Here is a 22,950-nt window from a genome sequence, read left to right on the forward strand (position 1 = left end):
AATGACTGTGTTTGCCAGAAGAGCAGAGGGAATAAAGGACTTCCAAAGCTGAGCAATTAATCCTCTGACTTCGACATTAATGATTGGAGCCAAGTAGGAGTTCACCAGAAAAGATTCTCACTAACTAAACTTTGCAGACCAAGCTGCATCAACCAAAAAGATGGAGTTCATTAGTGTATGACTGTGGGTGCATTAGCGTCGTGAAGTTTTATGCTTTCTTAACATTTTGTGTCCATTGAGCTTTGGTTCCCCATTAGTATCATGTATTCACAGTCTCTGACAGTGGTCTCCCACTGGGTCAGAGGATTTGAACCAGACGCCTACCACTCACTATCAAACTTTTTCAGCTTCCTCGAGGAGGCATTTTTCTTGCTTCTCTCTCAGCATTTACACACGTCTGCATATCCATTTGAAGGCAGTAGAGACCTCAGCGAAAACCATGCTCATGTTCTGACTCGAGTCTTGCTGTGCATTGACATCTGGATGTCTTTGATGTTCCCACGGTGCAGAGCTAAAGGCCATGCTAAGCAGCAGCCTGGCCTGATACATAATCTGGAACATGTGCAGCTCCAGATGTAAAGAAATAAAAAGAGCAAACTTATCGCAGCACAGCTGAAGGCCCGTCTCATCCGCATCTGCCTGTCAGCCCGTCTGTCTTGTCCCATTTCTTCCCTTCTTCTAAAGCTTCCTTTGTGTCTTTTCACTTATGCGCTGACAAAAGCGAGCTGACAAATGTAGTGCGTACACATGCTGAATTTAAAGTGGAGGTGGAAGATGGAATCAGCCTCAAAGAGAACAACTCCCACTGAGCCAGGTGGGGGCTGAAAGGAAAGACAAGAGATAACTTTGATCACTTTTAGCTCTCAGTTAGATACAGTGTGGCAAAAAAGTATTTAGTCAGCCACCGATTGTGCAAGTTCCCCCACTTAAAATGATGACAGAGGTCAGTAATTTGCACCAGAGGTACACTTCAACTGTGAGAGACAGAATGTGAAAAAAAAATCCATGAATTCACATGGTAGGATTTGTAAAGAATTTATTCGTAAATTAGGGTGGAAAATAAGTATTTGGTCACCTCAAACATGGAAAATCTCTGGCTCTCACAGACCTGTAACGTCTTCTGTAAGAAGCTTTTCTGTCCCCCACTCGTTACCTGTATGAATGGCACCTGTTTGAACTCATCATCTGTATAAAAGACACCTGTCCACAGCCTCAAACAGTCAGACTCCAAACGCCGCCATGGCCAAGACCAAAGAGCTTTCGAAGGACACCAGGAAAAGTATTGTAGACCTGCACCAGACTGGGAAGAGTGAATCTACAATAGGCAAGCAGCTTGGTGTGAAAAAATCAACTGTGGGAGCAATCATCAGAAAATGGAAAACATACAAGACCACTGATAATCTCCCTCGATCTGGGGCTCCACGCAAGATCTCATCCCGTGGGGTCAAAATGATCATGAGAACGGTGAGCAAAGATCCCAGAACCACACGGGGGGACCTGGTGAATGACCTGCAGAGAGCTGGGACCAAAGTAACAAAGGTCACCATCAGTAACACACTACAACACCAGGGAATCAAATCCCGCAGTGCCAGACGTGTTCCGCTGCTGAAGCCAGTGCATGTCCAGGCCCGTCTGAAGTTTGCCAGAGAGCACATGGATGATACAGCAGAGGATTGGGAGAATGTCATGTGGTCAGATGAAACCAAAGTAGAACTTTTTGGTATAAACTCAACTCGTCGTGTTTGGAGGAAGAAGAATACTGAGTTGCATCCCAAGAACACCATACCTACTGTGAAGCATGGGGGTGGAAACATCATGCTATGGGGCTGTTTTTCTGCCAAGGGGACAGGACGACTGATCCGTGTTAAGGACAGAATGAATGGGGCCATGTATCGTGAGATTTTGAGCCAAAACCTCCTTCCATCAGTGAGAACTTTGAAGATGAAACGAGGCTGGGTCTTCCAACATGACAATGATCCAAAACACACCGCCCGGGCAACAAAGGAGTGGCTCCGTAAGAAGCATTTGAAAGTCCTGGAGTGGCCTAGCCAGTCTCCAGACCTCAACCCCATAGAAAATCTGTGGCGGGAGTTGAAAGTCCGTGTTGCTCGGTGACAGCCCCAAAACATCACTGCTCTCGAGAAGATCTGCATGGAGGAATGGGCCAAAATACCAGCTACTGTGTGTGCAAACCTGGTAAAGACCTATAGTAAACGTTTGAGCTCTGTTATTGCCAACAAAGGTTATGTTACAAAGTATTGAGTTGTATTTTTGTTATTGACCAAATACTTATTTTCCACCCTGATTTACGAATAAATTCTTTACAAATCCTACCATGTGGATTCATGGATTTTTTTTTTCACATTCTGTCTCTCACAGTTGAAGTGTACCTCTGGTGCAAATTACTGACCTCTGTCATCATTTTAGGTGGGGGAACTTGCACAATCGGTGGCTGACTAAATACTTTTTTGCCCCACTGTACATCTCAACTATATTAGTGTTTGATGTGTCATAGTAGGACTGGAAGTATGACATATTTAGATACATCGTATCCCTCACCATGCCTTTAAGAACCAACTCAGATTGCCAAATAATGTTGAACACACAAGAAGCACAGTTTGTTTCAACCCCCCCAAGCCTTTGAATAACTGCCTCATTACTGCATAGCCAAAAGGCTCAGTGGACACACATTCTTATCTGTACACTTTGTACTGTTGTTCTGCTGCCTTTCTGGACTGGGTCATTGATTCCAGTGGAATACTTGGGGATACCTGAAGCTACTTTTTGCCAAGTCACAAGCTGGTCACCACAGTGGTTGGCTATGCATGTTTGATTTGGAATTTTTGGGCTGGATCCTGTCCCTGATGCAACCTCCAAGGGAATTTACAACAGTTCTTAATAGAATGGACCAAAAACACACAAACCTGAACTAAGAGAATTAGATAAAGCCAGAGAGTAACCGAATACCCGGAACCACAGCCCCATTATTTTCTTGCTGCCTCGTTTCCCCCTTGCTGCTTCTTTCATGGCGACACTCATATTTTGGTGACTCAGACACTCTCACCGGGAGCTGTGGGGTCAGACAGACTGTGATGTGGCAAATGACTGAATGAATTATTGATCTGATGACTTTGATCTGGAGGCGACTGAAGGCACACAGACATGTCTGGCTACAACTAAGCAGTCTGTAGTCTACCCTCTGTTTGTAGGTCTCCTATTTCTCTGGCTTATTTTCCATCACAGTGGACGTCTCGGTACATTAATTTTAGCAGCACAGTTACCCTACACTGCAGATTATTGTAAGGCCAGTGGGAGAGTTTGAGAAATCTTCCACATGATACATTGTTGCAGGTCACCTGTATTTCAAGAGACATCTAGTGTTATATGTCTCCATCTAGTAGACGTATAACCATTCCTGTCTGGGCATGCACAGTCTCATCTTCTCAAAGATGACCCGTGTGTGGGCAGCCCCACACACGGGTCGATCAGCGCCAACTCGCTAACGGAGATTTGCCACATTAATGCAATTATGGCATTAACGTCATTTTAACGAGATTAACGCTGACAGCACTAGTCTTTTTCTTGTTCCAGCAATTTGAACCTGTCTTAACTTAACTACATTGAATATCCAGATGAGGTTTTCTGGGCTTTTTTGTTCTTTCTTTCTCAAAACAATTATTTTCCATAAACCAAATTCGAGCATCAGTGTGATGGGATATGAGGACACAGCACTGAACACAAGTGGCACATTCAATTCAATTCAATTCAATTTTATTTATATAGCGCCAAATCACAACAAAAGTCGCCTCAAGGCGCTTCATAGATACAGAGAAAAACCCAACAATCATATGACCCCCTATGAGCAAGCACTTTGGCGACAGTGGGAAGGAAAAACTCCCTTTTAACAGGAAGAAACCTCCGGCAGAACCAGGCTCAGGGAGGGGCGGCCATCTGCTGCGACCGGTTGGGGTGAGAGAAGGAAGACAGGATAAAGACATGCTGTGGAAGAGAGACAGAGGTTAATAACAGATATGATTCAATGCAGAGAGGTCTATTAATACATAGTGAGTGAGAAAGGTGACTGGAAAGGAAAAACTCAATGCATCATGGGAATCCCCCGGCAGCCTACATCTATTGCAGCATAACAAAGGGAGGATTCAGGGTCACCTGGTCCAGCCCTAACTATATGCTTTAGAAAAAAGGAAAGTTTTAAGCCTAATCTTAAAAGTAGAGATAGTGTCTGTCTCCCGAATCCAAACTGGAAGCTGGTTCCACAGAAGAGGGGCCTGAAAACTGAAGGCTCTCCCTCCCATTCTACTTTTAAATACTCTAGGAACAACAAGTAGGCCTGCAGAGCGAGAGCGGAGCGCTCTAATAGGGTGATATGGTACTACAAGGTCATTAAGATAAGATGGGGCCTGATTATTTAAGACCTTGTATGTGAGGAGCAGGATTTTGAATTCAATTCTGGATTTAACAGGAAGCCAATGAAGGGAAGCCAAAACAGGAGAAATATGCTCTCTCTTTCTAGTCCCTGTCAGGACTCTTGCTGCAGCATTTTGGATTAGCTGAAGGCTTTTCAGTGAGTTTTTTGGACATCCTGATAATAATGAATTACAGTAGTCCAGCCTGGAAGTAATAAATGCATGAACTAGTTTTTCAGCGTCACTCTGAGACAGGATATTTCTAATTTTAGAGATGTTGCGCAAATGGAAGAAAGCAGTCTTACATATTTGTTTAATATGTGCGTTGAAGGACATGTCCTGGTCAAAAATGACTCCAAGGTTCCTCACCGCGTTACTGGAGGCCAAGGTAATGCCATCCAGAGTAAGAATCTGATTAGATACCATATTTCTAAGATTTTCAGGGCCGAGTACAATAACCTCAGTTTTATCTGAATTAAGAAGCAGAAAGTTAGCGGCCATCCAGGTCTTTATGTCTTTAAGACATTCCTGCAGTTTAACTAATTGGTGTGTGTTATCTGGCTTCATGGACAGATAGAGCTGGGTGTCATCTGCATAGCAGTGAAAATGTATGCTATGTCTTCTAATGATACTGCCTAAGGGAAGCATGTATAATGTAAACAGAATTGGTCCTAGCACTGAACCCTGTGGAACTCCATAATTAACCTCAGTGTGTGAAGAGGACTCTCCATTTACATGCACGAATTGGAGTCTATTAGATAGATATGATACAAACCACTGCAGCGCAGTACTTGTAATACCTACAGCATGTTCTAATCGCTCTAATAGGATATTATGATCAACAGTATCGAACGCTGCACTGAGGTCTAGCAGGACAAGCACAGAGATGAGTCCACTGTCAGAGGCCATAAGAAGATCATTTGTAACCTTCACTAAAGCTGTTTCTGTGCTGTGCTGAGCTCTGAAACCTGACTGAAACTCTTCAAATAAACCATTCCTCTGCAGATGATCTGTTAGCTGTTTGACAACTACTCTTTCAAGGATTTTTGATATGAAAGGAAGGTTGGAGATTGGCCTATAATTAGCTAAGACTGCTGGGTCTAGAGATGGCTTTTTGAGTAAAGTTGGATGTTTCCCTCTAACAGTTTAGCCTTGTAAAAAAAAAAAAAGCATCCACCGCTCCTGAGACTCCGGTGTTGCTGAGTCAGATAAAAGAAGGTTGCTTATGATCCAGTAATGATGACTCATCATTTGTATCATTTCATTTCATCATTTCTTTGTAAAACCACCAGTCATTTCGATTTTTCACCAATCCGGTCAAAGTGTCTAGATACACTGGAACAAAATTAGATTTAAAATGTCTTTCACCATAATGAAAGTGTCTCATAAGCAGAATGTCAACATGCAAACAAGTACTAAAGGTTTAGCAGCATTGGTGTGTGATAGTCAAACAGGTGTGCCACAGTAATTGCTTTATTGAGCAGTCAGGTCAGGTAGACTCACTCCATTCAGCATTTCTAACCTGTTTACAAAAACATAATCAGTATTGGATTCGGTGGAGATTATGTGGGATTAGTCATTGCATGGTCTAATTTAAATAGCAGAGATTCATTTGTTTTAGTTTTAATGGAGAATTTTGGCTATGCAAAGTCAGGAGGCTTGTTTCATTTGTATTAGTTTCATTCAATAGTTCTGGCGCCTTGTAGCCTAAATGCAGTTTCTGCCAGTAAAACAATCCCAAAGGGAAGGACAGAGTAGGGTTGTGCACAAAGTTTACCTGACGGAGAGGATGAAATGGAAGAAGATGGAGAGGATGGGAAGAAAGAGAAGGCAGGTTAGTTTTTTTTTAATAAGATGGGGGTTTTTTGTCCCCTGAGACTGAGGGTCCAAGTCTCGCACCAAGACAGATGTCGACTGATGTTTAGAGGGATGAAGTTTAAAGTTTAAAGGATATCTATGATCACGTGTGTCCAGTTTAAGAAGAAGAAGGGGAGAGCAGGTCGGGTATGGCACTAGAGGAGGACGGGGCAGCTTTGTAATAATCTGCAGAGTTCAGATTTTACTGCTGAGCTGTTAGTTCCTTCTGATGCACTGCTGAGTCCAGCAGGAAAAGCATATTTCACTAATTAAGTTAGATAAAACTGAAATGATCTCCTGGGGGGGAAATTAGGCTGGAGATAAGATGCAGACAAAAATGTGTGAAGATAATTCTACTAATTAAAACAACTGAACAACCAGGCAGGAGATAAATGTGTCAAAATTTGTCTTAATTTAAAGTTTATCAAATCTATTAAGATTGTGTTATTTGTTAAGTTCTTTCAATTAAAAGCTGATTGATTTAGCATTTTCTTCTAAACACTGCAGATGGAGAAAAAGTGCACACTAATGCAGGAATATTTCTTAATGCAGAATATGATATTCCTCCTACTGTTGACCTCTTGTGGCTAATTAAAGGACTGTTGTGATGCACCACTTTTGGACTTGCAGCCTGTAGGCTGTTCCAATGAAGACAGCTGTGTGGTGTGTCGGTTGTTAGCCCAAAGCTCACGTCATGTTAACAGTGATGATTGTAGACATGATGTTTGGGTCACTTTAGGACAGAATCAAATATTTGCTTTTTTTGTGAGTTCTTTGGTAAAATTACAAATGTGAATGGTCAGGGTGGGACATCCAAATGTACCCCAATGAGGCATAACATTATCATCACCTGCCTAATATCATGTTGGTCGTCCTTTTTAATGCCAAAACAGCCCTGACCCCTAAAGGTTTGCTGTGGTATCTGCACCAAGATGTTAGCAACAGATCCTTTATGTCTTGTAAAATGGTGAGGTGGGGTCTTTATGGATCGAACTTGTTTTTTCTCACATACCATGTCAAAAGTAACATCCAGATGGATGGCAGGACCCAAGGTTTTTCTGTCAGAACTTTGCCCATTACACTGTCTCTGCCGGCTTGCCTGGGTCCTATAGTGCATTCTGGTGCCATGTGTTCCCCAGGAAAGCAATGCACATGCACCCGGCTGTAATGTTCTTATTCCTCTATGAATAAAACATCAAGAATTGCTCCTGGTGCTAGCTTCAGCTAGCTGTTTATTATTCTTTCTACCACGATAACTTCTTCTTCTACTCTGTATATCTTATTGATTCCAGAGCGCCCCCTGTGGGTAGCTTCAACAATAGCAACTATCATTACATCCCCTTTCCAAACAGGTTGGTGTTATAATAAGCACAATTCCAAAGAGAACTGTTACTCGGTAACATCTGAACATTCTTGTCTAACATTCAACATGTTATAAATTGTGCAACAAACTACATTCAGTAGTGTTCTCTTTTTTTTTTATAACCAAAAGTTGTAGCACAAGTCAAACAAAATAAATCCAAATGTATACCTTACATCTTCCAGAATGAGCCAAATGAATCCCATACAGCCCTCAAGCACATTAGAACGCTTCACCTGTGACAACTTGAACAGTCAGTAACACATAACTCAGTAGGTCTCAATTAAGTGTGAACAATTACTATTCTAAATGAATTATTATCCGTTATTTACTTGTGATTTATTATTATTATTTTTTAACAATTCTTTACCACAACAGTTCACACTCGTTCTATGAGCCTCTCTGTAGGTTTCTTAGGTCTGGTAGACCTTCTCAGTATCTCAGACATTGGGGAAGTTGAAGGAGGCTCACTGTGGTGCTCAACAGGGTTAGCACCTCGTTGTTCAGTTCCAGTCTCTGTGTCCTGATGTTTAACATCCTGTGTCTTTAACAGACTTCTCCGGTTTCTTCTTAACACTTGTCCATTCTCTGTCTGAACAGCAAACGATCTGGGCCCTACTTCGCTGAGAACTGTTGCTTTTTTGTCCCAGAAATCTGGACCCGCAATCCTCACAACATCTCTTTCCTGAAGAGGTTCCAGACGCCTTGCAGTTTTGTCATAGTTCATTTTCTGTCTGTGCTTGAGTTTCATCCTTTTGTCGGTCAGCTTGTTGTCATGTGCATTGTCATTTTCCTTGGAAATGTGTGGAAGTGTGGTGCGGAGCTTGCGATGCATGAGTAGCTCAGCAGGTGATGCCCCACACTCCAGGGATGAAGCTCTGTAGCTTAGCAGAGCCAGGTAAGGGTCGGTCTTACTGTCTCTTGCTTTTTTGAACAATCTCTTTACTATTTGGACTCCTTTTTCTGCCTGTCCATTCGCTTGGGGATACAAGGGACTAGAGGTGATATGTTGAAATCCATATTGTTTTGCAAAGTCACTAAATTCTCTACAGTCATATTGTGGACCATTGTCACTGATGACACACTGTGGAATTCCATGTCTGGCAAAAAAGCCCTTCATGTGTGTGATGACTGACTGTGCTGATGTACTGGAAAGCTGTGCCACTTCTGGATAATTAGAATAGTAGTCAATCACCAAAACATAGTCCTTGCCATCCAGATGAAATAAATCCGTGCCTACCTTTTGCCATGGTGCAGTGGGTAGATCTGCTGCCAGCATTGGCTCTTTTGTTTGTTTGTAGTGATGTTTGAGACATGTTTCACATTTCTGTATCATCTCCTCAATATCCCTGTTGATGCCTGGCCAGTAAACTGCTTCTCTCGCTCTCCTTTTACATTTCTCCACTCCAAGATGTCCTTCATGGATACGCTGAAGCATGTCTTTCCACATGGATTGCGGTATGACAATCTGGTTTTGTCTCAGCACCAGCCCATTAGCCATGCATAAATCAGCTCGCACAGAGTAGAACCCTGGACAGACTCCTTTTGACCACCCATTCTGTATAAGGTGGGATACTTTCTGCAGCACTGGATCTTTTGTCGTCTCCTGTACAATTTGCTGCAACATGACATCTGATGCTGGGAGTGAGGCAGTTACCATGTTTACATGTGTTTCAGCCTCCTCGGCTGTAGCGCTGACTAACCTGTCACCACTTGGTGCTGGCGCTCGGGATAAAGCATCCGCAAGTACGATATATTTCCCAGGCGTGTAGATCAGCTCAAAATCATAGCGCTGCAACACCATCATCATGCGCTGAATTCTGGGTGACATGTCGTTGAGGTTCTTTTTTCTGATCGAGATGAGAGGTTTGTGATCAGTCTCTGCTGTAAAGGTTGGTAATCCATATACATAGCTGTGAAATTTTCCACACCCAAACACTAAGCCCAAAGTATCTTTTTCAATTTGAGCATAGCGTTGTTCAGTTTCTGTCATTGATCTGGACGCATATGCTACAGGTTGCCACTTGTCTTTGTTCCTTTGGAGCAGAACTGCTCCCAAGCCATCTTTTGAGGCATCTGTTGAAATTTTTGTTGGCTTTGATGGATCAAAGAATGTCAAGACCGGCTCTGTAGTTACAGTTTCCTTCAATTTTTTCCACTCTTTCTCATGCCGGGCCGTCCACTCGAACACTGTGTTGTGCTGTAGCAGCTCCCTTAGGCATGCTGTCTTGGAGGTAAGATTAGGAATGAACTTACCCAGAAAGTTGATCATCCCCATTGCTCGCAAGACACCTTTTTTGTCAGTGGGTGCTGGCATATCCAATATGGCTTGTACCTTTGACTGATCAGGTTCCACCCCTTCACTTGTAACCTTATCTCCCAGGAAGGTCATCTCTGAAACACCAAAGAGGCACTTGTCTCTATTCAGTTTAAGTCCATTCTTGTTAACTCTCCACAAAAGTTTCTCCAGCCTTTCATCATGTTGTTGCCTTGTATTTCCCCAGACTACGAGGTCATCTATGTAGACTCTGGTGCCTTCCAGCCCTTCGATCAGGGACTCCATTGCCCTGTGGAAGATCTCTGGTGCTGATTTAATTCCAAATGGGAGCCTCAGGAAACAGTAACGCCCAAATGGCGTGTTAAAGGTAGTGTACCTGCTGCTTTCTGGGTCTAGCCTCAGCTGCCAAAATCCATGTGATGCATCCAGTTTGCTAAAAAACTTAGCTCCTGCCATTTCACTCATTATTTCCTCTCTCTTAGGGATCTGATAATGCTCTCTTTTAATAGTTTCATTTAGATCTTTGGGATCAAGGCAGACTCTTAAGGCACCTGTATTCTTTTTCTTGACACAAGTGATAGAGTTCACCCAGTCTGTGGGCTCTTCCACTCGTTCAATGACACCCATTTGAGTCATTCTTTCAAGCTCTTTTTTCAAACTTGTCCGTAATGGAGCAGGCACTCTCCTTGGGGCATGGATTGCGGTAGGTGTAAGGCAATGTTCCATGTCCTTTGAAGACTGAAGGAAATTTACTGATAATGTCTGAACTTCCTTCATGCCCTTGGTGTTCCTGTCTTTTGCCTTGTTTGGCTTCTTTCATGGTGTCAGTATTAATCTGATAGATCCTCTTTACTAGTCCCAAATCCTCAGATGTTTTATCTCCTAAAAGTGACTCGTGTCCATCAGGTACGATGGTGAACAAAATGTTATGCTGTTTGCCTTTTGCTGTCACTTTAAGTCTGCATCCTCCTTTTGTTTGTATTGGCTGGTTATTGTAGGCCCTCAGCGGCGTGACTTTCTCTGTAAATCTTCTAGGCTTCTCAGTCAGTGCCTTGAAATCCTTCTCATTGATCAAGTTAGCTTTGGCCCCTGTGTCAATTTTAAATGTTACCAATGTCCCATTGACTAACAGTAGAGCAGTCCATTTATCATCTGTGACTGAACTAACACTTTGGCCAGTGTTATGTCTTGAAGACTGTGCATTGACATCTTCTTCATGTGACACCATCTTAATGAAAAATGTTTCACTTAGATCATCACTGTCATCTGTGTCTTCCTGCACAGTGTGTACTTTTTGTCCCTTGTTTTTGGAGAGACACATTTTTGCATAATGGTTTTGTCCTTTACATTTTGCACATTTTTTTCCATATGCGGGACATTGTTTTGGTCTGTGTTTCTCTCCGCATCTCTTGCAAGTGAACATTTCATTGTCACACGTTTTGTTTTTGTTGTCGTTGTTTTTGAATTTACTCCATGGCTTTCTTTTAATCGACACTGCGTTCACTGCCTCATTTTCCTGTTGCGCTGCTCCTTGAACAGGCTCTCTAAACGTCAGTACATGTTGTCGTGCTAGCTCACTGGCTTGACTTATCTTTATAGCACTTTCCAGCGTTAATTCTGTTTCTCTCAACAGTTTCTGTCGGAGCTTCTTCTCATTAGTTCCAAACACTATTTGATCTCGTATCATAGAGTCTCTGAGATCACCAAAATTGCAGGACTGAGCTTTGATCTTGAGGTCTGTGAGAAAAGTATCAAATGACTCACCCTGATGCTGTAAGCGTGAGCGAAAGACGTATCTCTCGTATGTTTCATTTTTCTTTGACAGACAGTGCTCGTCAAATTTCTTCATGACTTCATCAAAGTTATCTTTGTCCTCGGGCTGAGCAAACACAAACGTGTTGAAGACCTCTATTGCTTCTGTGCCGGCGATGGTGAGCAGCATGGCTATTTTCCTTTCATCTGCCCATCGATCCACTCCGACAGCTGCAATATACAGTTTGAACTGCTGTTTGAAAGTCCTCCAACTTGCATCCACGTTTCCAGTCAGTTTCAACGGACTTGGCGGTTTTATTGCATCCATCTTGTTGCGTTGCTTCTTATTCTTAACCCGACTCCTGGTACCATGTAATGTTCTTATTCCTCTATGAATAAAACATCAAGAATTGCTCCTGGTGCTAGCTTCAGCTAGCTGTTTATTATTCTTTCTACCACGATAACTTCTTCTTCTACTCTGTATATCTTATTGATTCCAGAGCGCCCCCTGTGGGTAGCTTCAACAATAGCAACTATCATTACACCGGCCAGCCACGTGTTGTCAAAGAAAAACCTGATTCATCAGACGAGGCCACCGTCTTCCAGTGCTCCATGCTCCAGTGGTGGACAGAGGTCAGCATAGGCACCCTGAATGGTCTGAGACTATGAAGCTCAATAGGCAGCAAACTGTGATGCACTGTCTATTCAAGCCAGCGCGAACTTTTTCAGCAATGTGAGTTACAGTAGCTCGTCTTCTTTTTTTGGTACTGGTTTTATTTTGTTGTATTTATCCGCGACACCTTAAAGGCCGTGAAAATATTGTTGGTCATATATATATATATATATATATATATATCAGTGTCAGTGTTTTTCACTTCATCTGTCTGTGGTCGATGTAGCTTTAGTGCTGAAAACTGCAAGACAAAAAAGCCTTGAAGGAGTGGTCCCCAATTTAAAATCGGGTGCATTTATTTTATTTAAAGGTACAATAGCAGACTTTTTGATCTCGTGAGAAAACAGCAAGATAACACTGTTGTATAAGAATATTTACAATGGAAGTGAAAAAGTAGAAAAAGACTCAAAGCAGCCTGAGAGCAGTCAGTGAGAGTTCAGTCTGAACAATCAGAAACTTCTTCCATTAATCCTCTCCTGCATTTGCCCCCTCATCATCAAAAGCAGACTTTTACCAGAGCCCCCTCGCTTTAATCATTCATGTTAAACTGACACCTAGTCATAAATTGATAAGCAGCTCTACCTTTTTCCGTTTCCTTAGCGGATTTTTTCCCCCTTGCTTTGAATTTGCATACGTGATTGGCCTCTCTTGTACTAATACTTTTCTCATATGTTAATGTAGCCAAGCGAGAGCTCTAATTTAATACATCAGCGATAATGACCCTGTCTGGCCTGAAGATTAGTATGTTTAGTGTTCAAGTGAGAGTGTTTCAGTTCACACATCCTTTCAGCCCTGCACGCATCTCTTTGCATATTCACAGCAGCTCACTGGGATGCAGCTTTGTCTGCTTCTCTCATCTCTCACTGAGCACTACTGATTTTTCAATCAAAATTCCAAAAAAGGTTGACTTGCTAGTCTCTCATGTTTTATTCACAGTAGAACAAAGAAAACATATCAAATGTTTAAACTGAGAAAATGAAGATGTCTTCAAAACGTGGGACGAGAAGCAGCAAAGAGCTGGAAAAGCAGTATTACATTAAAGAGCTGAAAGAACATTTTGTAAATAGTTACGTTAATTGGCAACAGGTCAGTAATGTGACTGGGTATAAAAAGAGCAGAGGTTCATCTGCATCTACAAATTATTCCAGATATTTTAGAATAATGGTCCTCAACATAATATTGTGAAGATTTTGGTGTCATTATCTAGAGTACAAAATTCCATTAAAAGATTCTGAGAATCTGGAGAAATGGCTGTGTGCAAGGGACAAGGCTGAAAATCAGTATTGGATGCCTCTGATGTTTAAGCTTTCAGGAAACAGTGAACAAAAACAGAGCTCATTCTGTCATATATCATTACACGGGCTCAGTAACACTTCTAGAAATCACTGTCTGCGAATGCAGTTCACCGTGCCATCCACAGATTTGCGCGATGGGTTAAAGATCTATCATGCAAAGAAGAAGCCGACCGTAAAGGATACTGTGGGCTGACACATGTCAGGGTGTGAAATATACAAGAGCGTGTCTTTCCAACAGAGCCTGGAATGTTAGTGTCAGTGCAATGGGCAACAAGCAGATTTCTTCATATTTGGACAGGCCTTTACTCTTGTTGGAAAGCAGTTAAAATGTTTTAGTTTTTGGTAAATTTTTTCTTCCATATTAACATTGGGGGCTTCGGTCAAATTCTCTCAGTGAAGAGGAGAAAAGGCTCTGAGTTTGTGTGTCGCTGTGTGTCTGTGTTTCTGTGTGTGCTGTCTCTGACAGAAGTGGGTTACCCTCAGCTAAGAACAAAGCAGGGAGTTTGCCACTTTGATTGGTGATGCCAAAGCCAAGCTGGGATGATTACAAGCTCACAGGGAGCTCCCTGGGAGGCCAGCGAAAACTGATTTGGCCAATTACCAGTACCACATAATAAAAACTGTACTCAATAATCACATCATAATTCAGCATTACTACTTATTAAGATAGAAGATGTGCGTGGAAAAATGGACATTACCACAGAGACAAAAGCTTTAATCAAGATTTAAGGAGCTGAGGTGCTATTAAGCGTCAGAGGCAATTACACCTTGATTAAACACCAGATAGGTGAGTGACTGATTGAATATGAGTGATTAAACATGGTGCTGTAGATAGACTATGTAGGGACATTTGTTTTACAGAGGAAGTAGGAGTGAGGAAGTGAAGTTCAATGCTCGAATAAACATTTCTCAAAGCTGAGGTGTGAGTGCACTTGAAAGCTACTTTTTTCCCACTGGTGTAAAGGTTACCAGCACATAGCAAATACCTCTGCTGTTCCCAAATGCTGCTATTACCTGATTCCTGCTAAGACTATAACAAGTACAATCTTCCTGAGCCAAATCATGTGCTTTTCTTAAAAGGTATTGACAAAATGCGCTGCTTTTAAAAAGTGATGTTGCAGTTCAGAAAACAAGCAGGTCCTATTACAGCAAAGTGAGGTAAAAGCTTTTCACTGTATTAAGTGCATTCAGTAACAAAAGCACATGAGAAGCCAAGTAATTAACTTTATCTATAATGTATGTTTGATTAACCTATTACTCACCAACCAAAGTACACTCATGACATCACCCACTGGCTTTGACATTTTAAAGCCTCAAAGTGTTAAATGGGAATCAGTGGCGATTGATTGATTGGCTTATGGCCGGGGTGTCCAACTCCAGGCCTCAAGGACCAGTGTCCTGCAGGCTGGTCCTTGAGGCCTAGCATCACCCCAGTGATGCTTTCTAGTGAGCAAAATTTGTAGATGATTAACCAAACAGTCCCTATAAACACATTGTTTTTAATGTGATAGTCAATTATTTAGTACTTATTTTAGCTCTAAAAGCATCATTTGCTTGAAGGTGAAATGAAGAAACTTTATTTTACACTGTGCCCACTGACAGCTGGGACAGGCTCCAGCTCCCCTCCGACCCTGAATTGGCAAAACAGTTAAGAAAGTGGGTGTACATCTGGACCATGCTATCAGGAACACCCACACTCTGCCATTAATTCTTAACATCATTATTCCACCTGCACACAACATGGCTGTTTCCAGCTCTGCCAGCATGCAGCTTTGGAAAAATCCACAAGTTGTGTAAAGACAAATGTGAATACAAATCATTTTTGAGAACAGCCTAATCTAACTTGACGGCCACTGAACTGTCTGTGGACTCTCTGGCCACTCTCTTAAGGCGTCCTTTGTTCACACACACACAGATTGACCTACAGTCAGACTGTAAGATTGTAGATTGCAGAAGATTGCATGAGCGTTACGTTGGATTCAGCTTAGCATCCAAAGCGAGTACACGAGTGGGAGTGAGCTCTTTGGTTTTGTTGACTCCTTTGTTTGGTGCTCAGTAAATGTCTGTTTTTACTCCTGTTTCTTTCGTCACTCTCTTTCCTGCTTATTCTTCAGGGTGCAGGACTGATTGGATATCAAAAAAGCTATTTTAATTAGGTGGTATACATGAGGATGGGAGGGATTACACGTCGGATTACACATTAAAAATAGCCCCTTCCCACTTTGCACGCTTCCCTGTCTCTGTGTCTAATCTGGCTGTTGTCTGAATAATGCTGTTAATCCACAGCAGCTCCCGAAGAAACAAACAAAATCCTCATTTCAGTGTTAATGAACGATAATTATTACAGATGGAGTCCTTCAGGCGTGTTTGTAATTAAAAGACAACTCACACACACAAACGCAAGCGCACAAGGAGTAAACAAGTCAATATTGTGCACACTCCTCCAGAACTGAACAAACAGGCTGTGGGAGTTTTCTGACTTAAAGTAACTGGAGTGATTAACATTTATACCTTCTTCTTTTTTTTCCAGAATATGATTATTCTTAACCTCTGTCTGAAGACATCTCAGTTTTCAGTGCAGAGGAATTTGAAACATGGTGCCGCGTCTCTTCAGGGGAGTGCAGGAGGTAAAAGGGACAAGTGTTTGGTCCACTCATCCACACAGGCAGCAGCTGGAGCTGCAGCAGAGTCTCAAACAGCTCACAGAGGCAATTTACGGCACTTATGCTCTCTCCTTTCTGAGTCATACCTCCATCAAGGGTTTGCACATGCACAGTTTCAGATCAAGTCTGAATCAAAATGCAAACGGTCTTGAATAATTATCCACAAGCTGCTTTAAAGACAAGATGTTCTGCATAAAAGGACAGAGTACAGAGCCATAACAGCAACAATCTGAGGTATAAAAAGCACCTGTGCAGTTAGCTGTTGATTGACGGGGGCAGGACATATTTTTAATTAGATTGCTTGAATATAAACTGTGGTTGGGCACACACTTTCCCAGAATGGCAACTACACCTCAGTAAGTGCAGTAGAGCTGTTTGTTGGTAATACGGAGTCTAAACACAGTACCTGTGAAGGTTCTCTGTCATCCAGGTCATCGTAGTCTAAGGAGCTTAGAAAGAAAAGCGTCTGAATTTCTTTAAGTTGCTTGAAACTCGTGAAACTTGAAACTCTTTCAAGCAGCTTAAAGAAGTCAAGACGCTTTTCTTTCTAAGCTCCTTAGAATAAACACAGTATATTGATAATGCCTCAGTTAAGCAAAATGTAATGAGCTGTAATAGAATCTAGCTTGATCATTACCAAAAGAGCAGCTAGTGTTCATTGTCATTTTCAAAGCTCTGACACTATGCGTATAGACTCAATCAATTCTCTCCGTGTCTGTGTTTCAGTCACTGTTTTGTGTGAGATTTATTTGATCCTCTGTCAACCTCTCAGTTTCACAGTTCCACAGACGGGTATAAATTCAAACAATGAAATCACTCACTGCAGCTTAGGTTCCACATTAATTCAACACACTGTAAGACTTCAGTGTGTCTAAGTTTACATTTAAACACTTTTGTTCAGGATTCTTTGAGTGTCTCTGTCGCTCTTTCATTGTTCTTATAACCACTGTATGCTTCCTGTGTTGGGCGTTGCCATTATCTCCAATCATTTTCAGCATCAGGCACTGAAAGTCTCTGCACCAGCATCTATTAATACTACAAAGCATGCAACTTGCAAATGCTGACAGTGCGTTATTCTAGTTATTATGCAGGAGCTTAACATGTTTCACTGAGCGCGCTGGAACATAAACACGTTGTGGCTCACACGAGTTTCATTCTAACTGTGGAATTCGGCCTGTGCTTTTTAATCTGTGGTTCACTTTTCAGACTGCACACTGAAACCACAGCAACTGGTAAAAGTTTGAAACTGGGACATCGCGTCATTGTTGTGGTTTTAACATCTAAGTTGCACTACTTGTCTAATTCTAAGGCTTCAGTAGGCTAGATTTGTAGGATAGAAATACACCTGTGTGACCTTATATGAGATCACACAGGGGCTGAGGCACAGAAGCCCATCCGTGAGAGGCCAAATGAAATTCTCGGTTAAGAGGCTGGAAGTAAATCTCAACACAGGGAATGACAAATCAAACAGAACAGCTCGTAAGCTGCTGTGAATGAGCGTCCTGTCAGGAGGAAGTTGGACTCACTGAAATCTGCCAGTTTGCTGGTAATGAAGGAAGTGCCTTTTATTTGTTATTGAAACCCTCCATCCATTTTTTTGTTCATTTATTCAGTTCAGGGTCGCGGTGGGGCTGGAGCCCATCCATGTCCATGTCACAGGGCGCTGTGCCAGTGTACACCCTCAACATCTGTTTCAGAGCCAACACGTAGACCATTCATGCTTACCTTCCTATAGTCAGTTGCACCAGTTAATCTAACCCCATGCATGTCTGTGGACTGTGGGGAGCACCCAGGGAGACGGCGCTAACCACCACACCGCTGCGTCTCCCCATGATTGAAACCACCTAAGCAAAAGAATTTGCTTTTTAATGTGGGCTTCACGGAGGTTGCTTTGAATTTAGATTTTTGCTGGGAATCTGTGTAGAGCCTACGACATAACCAATGCAAGAGGCCGACATCATTGCCCGCATTCATGCTCGTGCTGCTGTGTTACTGTATGTGTTGATTACCTTGTAGTCATCTTCCATGTTTTCTATGCGGTGTAAACTGATAGCAAGAGCTTCCCACTGTTGCCAAGTACTTGTTGGAGATCATCTGACTGTTGGGGTTTGCTCTGTATTATTGTAGTGTCTTTACCTTACAATATAAACTGCCTTGAGGTGACTGTTGTGATTTGGCACAATATAAGTTGAATTGAATTGGATTTGTGAGTCCATCTATTGATCATTTTTTTCTCATATTGAGATGACGTTAGTCAGTCTCTCACTGATGAAAACTGAGAAGAGAAAGTTGGAAATGCACAAGCAGAATCACCAGGACTGAACAGGCCGGTCACTATAGCTGTAGGCCCTTCTTTGATTTCTTGGGAGATGCACGTCAGATTTTGGTGTAGGGTTTCAGAAGGGTTTGATTTTATGAGTAGAGATACAGAGACTGTGTGTCTGTGCGCTGTTTACATGTTGCTCTGACATTAGTTTAGTTGGTGTTTATTTTTCAAATCTTATTTTCTTCTAACTTTGAAAAGAATCCATCATGCAGACTGGATTTCTACCTGTGTGAGCCTTTGTTTTACCAGGGGAGCATGTCTCACAGCTGTATTAAGTTAAGTTGCTTTTGAATTCTTAAATATTTTCTTTTCAAAGTAGGATAAATGTTGTTGCTTTTTTGGTATAGAACTCAAATGGATCCAGTGTTGTTGAAACGTTACTTTCAAGCACAGGAATACTTGGAATGTAAGAGTTTGCGCACATCTTTGAGAATTTCCCTCAGTTCTTTTATGAATTCAGGTTCTCAGAATCTCTTGTCTCTTTGTGCAATCCCAGACTGGCTCCATGATGTTGAGATCAGAGCTCTGTGGGGATCATAGCATCTGTAGCAGGACTCCTTGTTCTTCACTTTTTATAACTGTGGCTGTATGTTTGGGCTCATTGTCCCACGGTACAAGGAATTTGGGACGATCAGAGTCCCTCTTGATGGTAGTGCATGATGACTACAAGTCTAAAAAATGCCTGGCATGGTATTGTACATTAAGATGGTGAATACACAAGGTTACGTTAGGTGTCACACTCCCAGAGGAAGCACAATGTGTAGTATTAAACTTAAGATAATAGATAATCATCTTATTTTTGGACTGTGATGTAAGTATGTTGGACTGTGGGAAATAGAGAGGTGCATGGTAAAATGATTCATATTTAATGAAAGCAGACACTTGTTTTGGAAGGTGATCAGAGATCCCATTTGTTTAGAGATAAGAGTGATTCCACCACTTTATTTTCCATTTAAAATGAAAATGGTATCACAAGGCCCCACAAAGAAACATGGGATGGATTTAACCAATGTATTGTAGTTAATCGTCCAGGCCTAGTGTTTGAAATATAACCACACTGCCATGTTGGGTTTTTTAAAAAATCTTTTTTTAGAAACTGGTTACCTTTCAAATAAGGTCACCTACATTTTCGTATCATCACTTCAGTCATCATTGCTGCTGATCCCAACCCTAACTCTAACTAGTGATGTTCCCGGCAACTGTTCCTGGCAGTTTAATAGACAGTGACAAAAAATGTCTATTGTTTTTCTTCATTAATGAATCATAATTTAAATGCTGCTGTTTGGTATGTTGCATTATGCATTATAAACATTGCACATTATATGTGCAAAAAGGGAGAAGAAGGATGAAGAAGAGTCTCTCCAGAGTGTCCTGGGTCTACCCTGGGGTCTCTTCCTGGTAGGACATGCCCAATCGGAACACCTTACCCAGTAGGCAACCACTTGAACTGGTTCCTTTCAATGTGGAGGTATAAGGGCTCTACCCTAAGCCCGCCACCAACTGACTGAACTCCTCACTGTCTTTTCTGTCCGTTGTATCCACAATCGCATTCTTTTGCCTTTAAAACAACTAACAGTAATAATAACAATAATGAAAACATAGCTTTAAAGATTTATGGCCTTTCTCATAAACAATGCTCCTTCTGGTGGCAGATGCTCCATAACATTTAAGACACAGCAATTTACTGGGCATCAATCAAATGTTAAACGACTACCACGTCTGGTACCGACTAGTGCCAGTAGCAACAATTAGTCAACTAATCGCGTACATCCCTAATGAATATATTATTTTTACTTTCATAAAATTTTTCTCTCAAGTCTTGGCATTCAGGGAGCAAAGACTAACTATTCTAAATGACACACTCCAAAAGACATCCGCTTTGCCTTTCTCCAAAATGCAGAATTAGGATAAGGTTATCGCTGATAATGATTTAAAGCTTTTCAATCTAGGCTTTCCAAACAGGAGAAAATTCTATATAAAGAGGTTAAAAAGGGATGGCCATTAATCTGACTCTGACCCTAGATGGGTTGCCTTTGACTGGGTGGATCAAACAGGTTATTTGTTTGTTTGGTGTGATGGATTGCTTTTTGAACATGGAGATGGATGGGAACGTCTATATATTTAATAAAAGCAGCTGCATATTTTGGAAGATGCGTGGAAGGTCACACATGTCCTCATTGTCCATTTAATATAAACTGCTGGCAGGAAATGCATTCATCCAGCACTACACTTAGAAATGCATTGCCAGTAATGTCCATGAAGACTAAATATCTTTTTGTTTTAAAACCTTTAAGTCTTTTGTGTTTCACTGATGGTATATTTAGCCAGGACGAGCTGACCTCTAGTCCCAGTGGAAATGCTGGCATTTTAACATAGCACAATGGAAAGCCTTTGAATTTGCATTCATTTTAGTGAGCCATAAAAGCAACAGAGGTTCAGAGCTGGCTCGGGGACTGTCCAGCAGTGAAATGCCCATAAATAGTGATGATTAACTGCATCTGTGTGTAAATGAGCCAGCCAGTGACACTCTGGCTCATTTTCAAACAGCGGGTTTCACCTTTTCACCATGCAGAGAGGAAACCTGCAAAAACATTTAACGTTGAGACTTACACATACATTTTTCAGAGTACAATGGAGGCTGTATCACAAACACCTCTCTTCCTGGTGCCCTTCACAGGCTACTGTGGGGTTACTACATTACAAGGTCTTTCCGTTGACTCTCCATTGCAAGGTAATGTAGAAGTGTGTGGCCTCATTGTCTGGTGGGATCAACAAGGATGTTTTTTGGCCAATGGAACAGGAGACTATTGATCCAGAGATCACTCGATTACCTTGACAAACAGTCAGAAGATAAGAATAATGTTCGCAGGCAGGCCAAACATTCCAGAAAGATTCATAAATTAGCCTCCAGTTTCATCACAGCTTTAATTAAGCAAATCTGTGCCAGTATACCATTTGTTAGCAATGTCAGGAACCTGTTTGTTATTTGTGGAAAAATGCTTAGTTGAATTATTTAAAGAAGTGTGTTTGTGGAACACAAAAGCATAAATTGCAGTCATGCCAATACACAGAAACTTAGAATGATGCACACATAATAAGCACTTATTTGGTGGCAGGAAGTGCAGAGTTATGGTTAGTGATGCTAATGACTTGCTCGCTGATGTACTGCATTAGCTAACTCTTAAAGAGCATTATTTTCTGCAATATTGTTTTTGTTAAGTATCACGTAAACCACTAACTGATTGCCTGTTGAACCAATTAAAGGTTTGAGATATATAACATCAGAAAATACTGAAATATTCTAATTTTCTAAGCCTGAGGTCGCATCGTCAGTTTGCTTATATTTACTGCTGCAAATGCTAAAGATATTTGAAAATCAGTGCAGTTAATATTGTGCAAATGTTTGGGCTGTTTCAGAAAACGGGCTGAACATTGCCACTTTCTTAAAAACACACAACTGCTGTGGCACCAGATATTTACAGACCAGGACTGTTGTTGTTTATTGGCTTTATTTTACCCACCAGGTGGCGCCAAAATAGTAAGATTATCTGTAAGGTTTCGATCGTACTTCCAAGTTTGACATTTCTTTTCTTTGCACTTTTCTTCTCTGCCTTCTGCGCGCTCTAAAGTACCAAAACGTATCCTTTTCTGTTCTTCACTTAGCTCTTTCTCTCTCCTTGAAGTCGATGCCTTCTGTATCCAGTTGATTCATAATATCAGATCACATTTCCTCTGGCCTTTTGTCTAATGGGCTTTTTGCAGATCTCCTGATTGGGATGGCAAGTGAAATATTTGTGTGTGCACAAGAGAAGTCAAGGTTACCCTTTGATACGCCATCTGATTCCAAATAGCTATATTTTCTCCACATTTATCTGATGAAGACAATGTACCTTTCAGATATGCGTACACAGCTGCAGCTGTGCTCTTTAGCTGTTGCCTTCCCCAAAGTGTCCCCTTGTAGCAGTACTGTATGACTAAGCAGAAACAGCTTGACTAGTACAATGATTGATATCTGATACTTTGTGTCTTACTGAATGCTTTCCGAGAACTATTTCTCTCCAAGAGGTAAGATCGTCTGTCTTAAGTGGACTGAACCTGAGCTGCCTTTTTGTTTTGTTTTGGGTTTTTTGCTTTTTCTCATCCTATATTTTTCTGCTTGATCGTTCCCGCCTATGTTTGTGCATGTGTTGCTGCAGTGGTGTTATTTTGTTGTTGTATTGTTTTATGTATTATTCTGTGATATCAGTGGATCTACTACGCTTTGCCAGCTAGATCCCTCCCATGTAAATGCATTGTCATGAAAAACCTTTGAATCGTCGTGT

The 22,950-nt window shown here is 41.5% G+C and overlaps 1 protein-coding gene across 4 annotated transcripts in view; it reads left to right on the forward strand.

Annotated features, from left to right (window-relative positions):
- Window positions 1–22,950, forward strand: part of LOC309692846 (carboxyl-terminal PDZ ligand of neuronal nitric oxide synthase protein-like) — a 272,306-nt gene that overhangs the window by 241,666 nt on the left and 7,690 nt on the right. The gene's annotated exons all lie outside the window — the stretch shown is intronic.

Source organism: Aulonocara stuartgranti, assembly GCF_965226115.1.
Source record: "Aulonocara stuartgranti genome assembly, chromosome: 17".
NCBI classification, from domain to species: Eukaryota; Metazoa; Chordata; class Actinopteri; order Cichliformes; family Cichlidae; genus Aulonocara; species Aulonocara stuartgranti.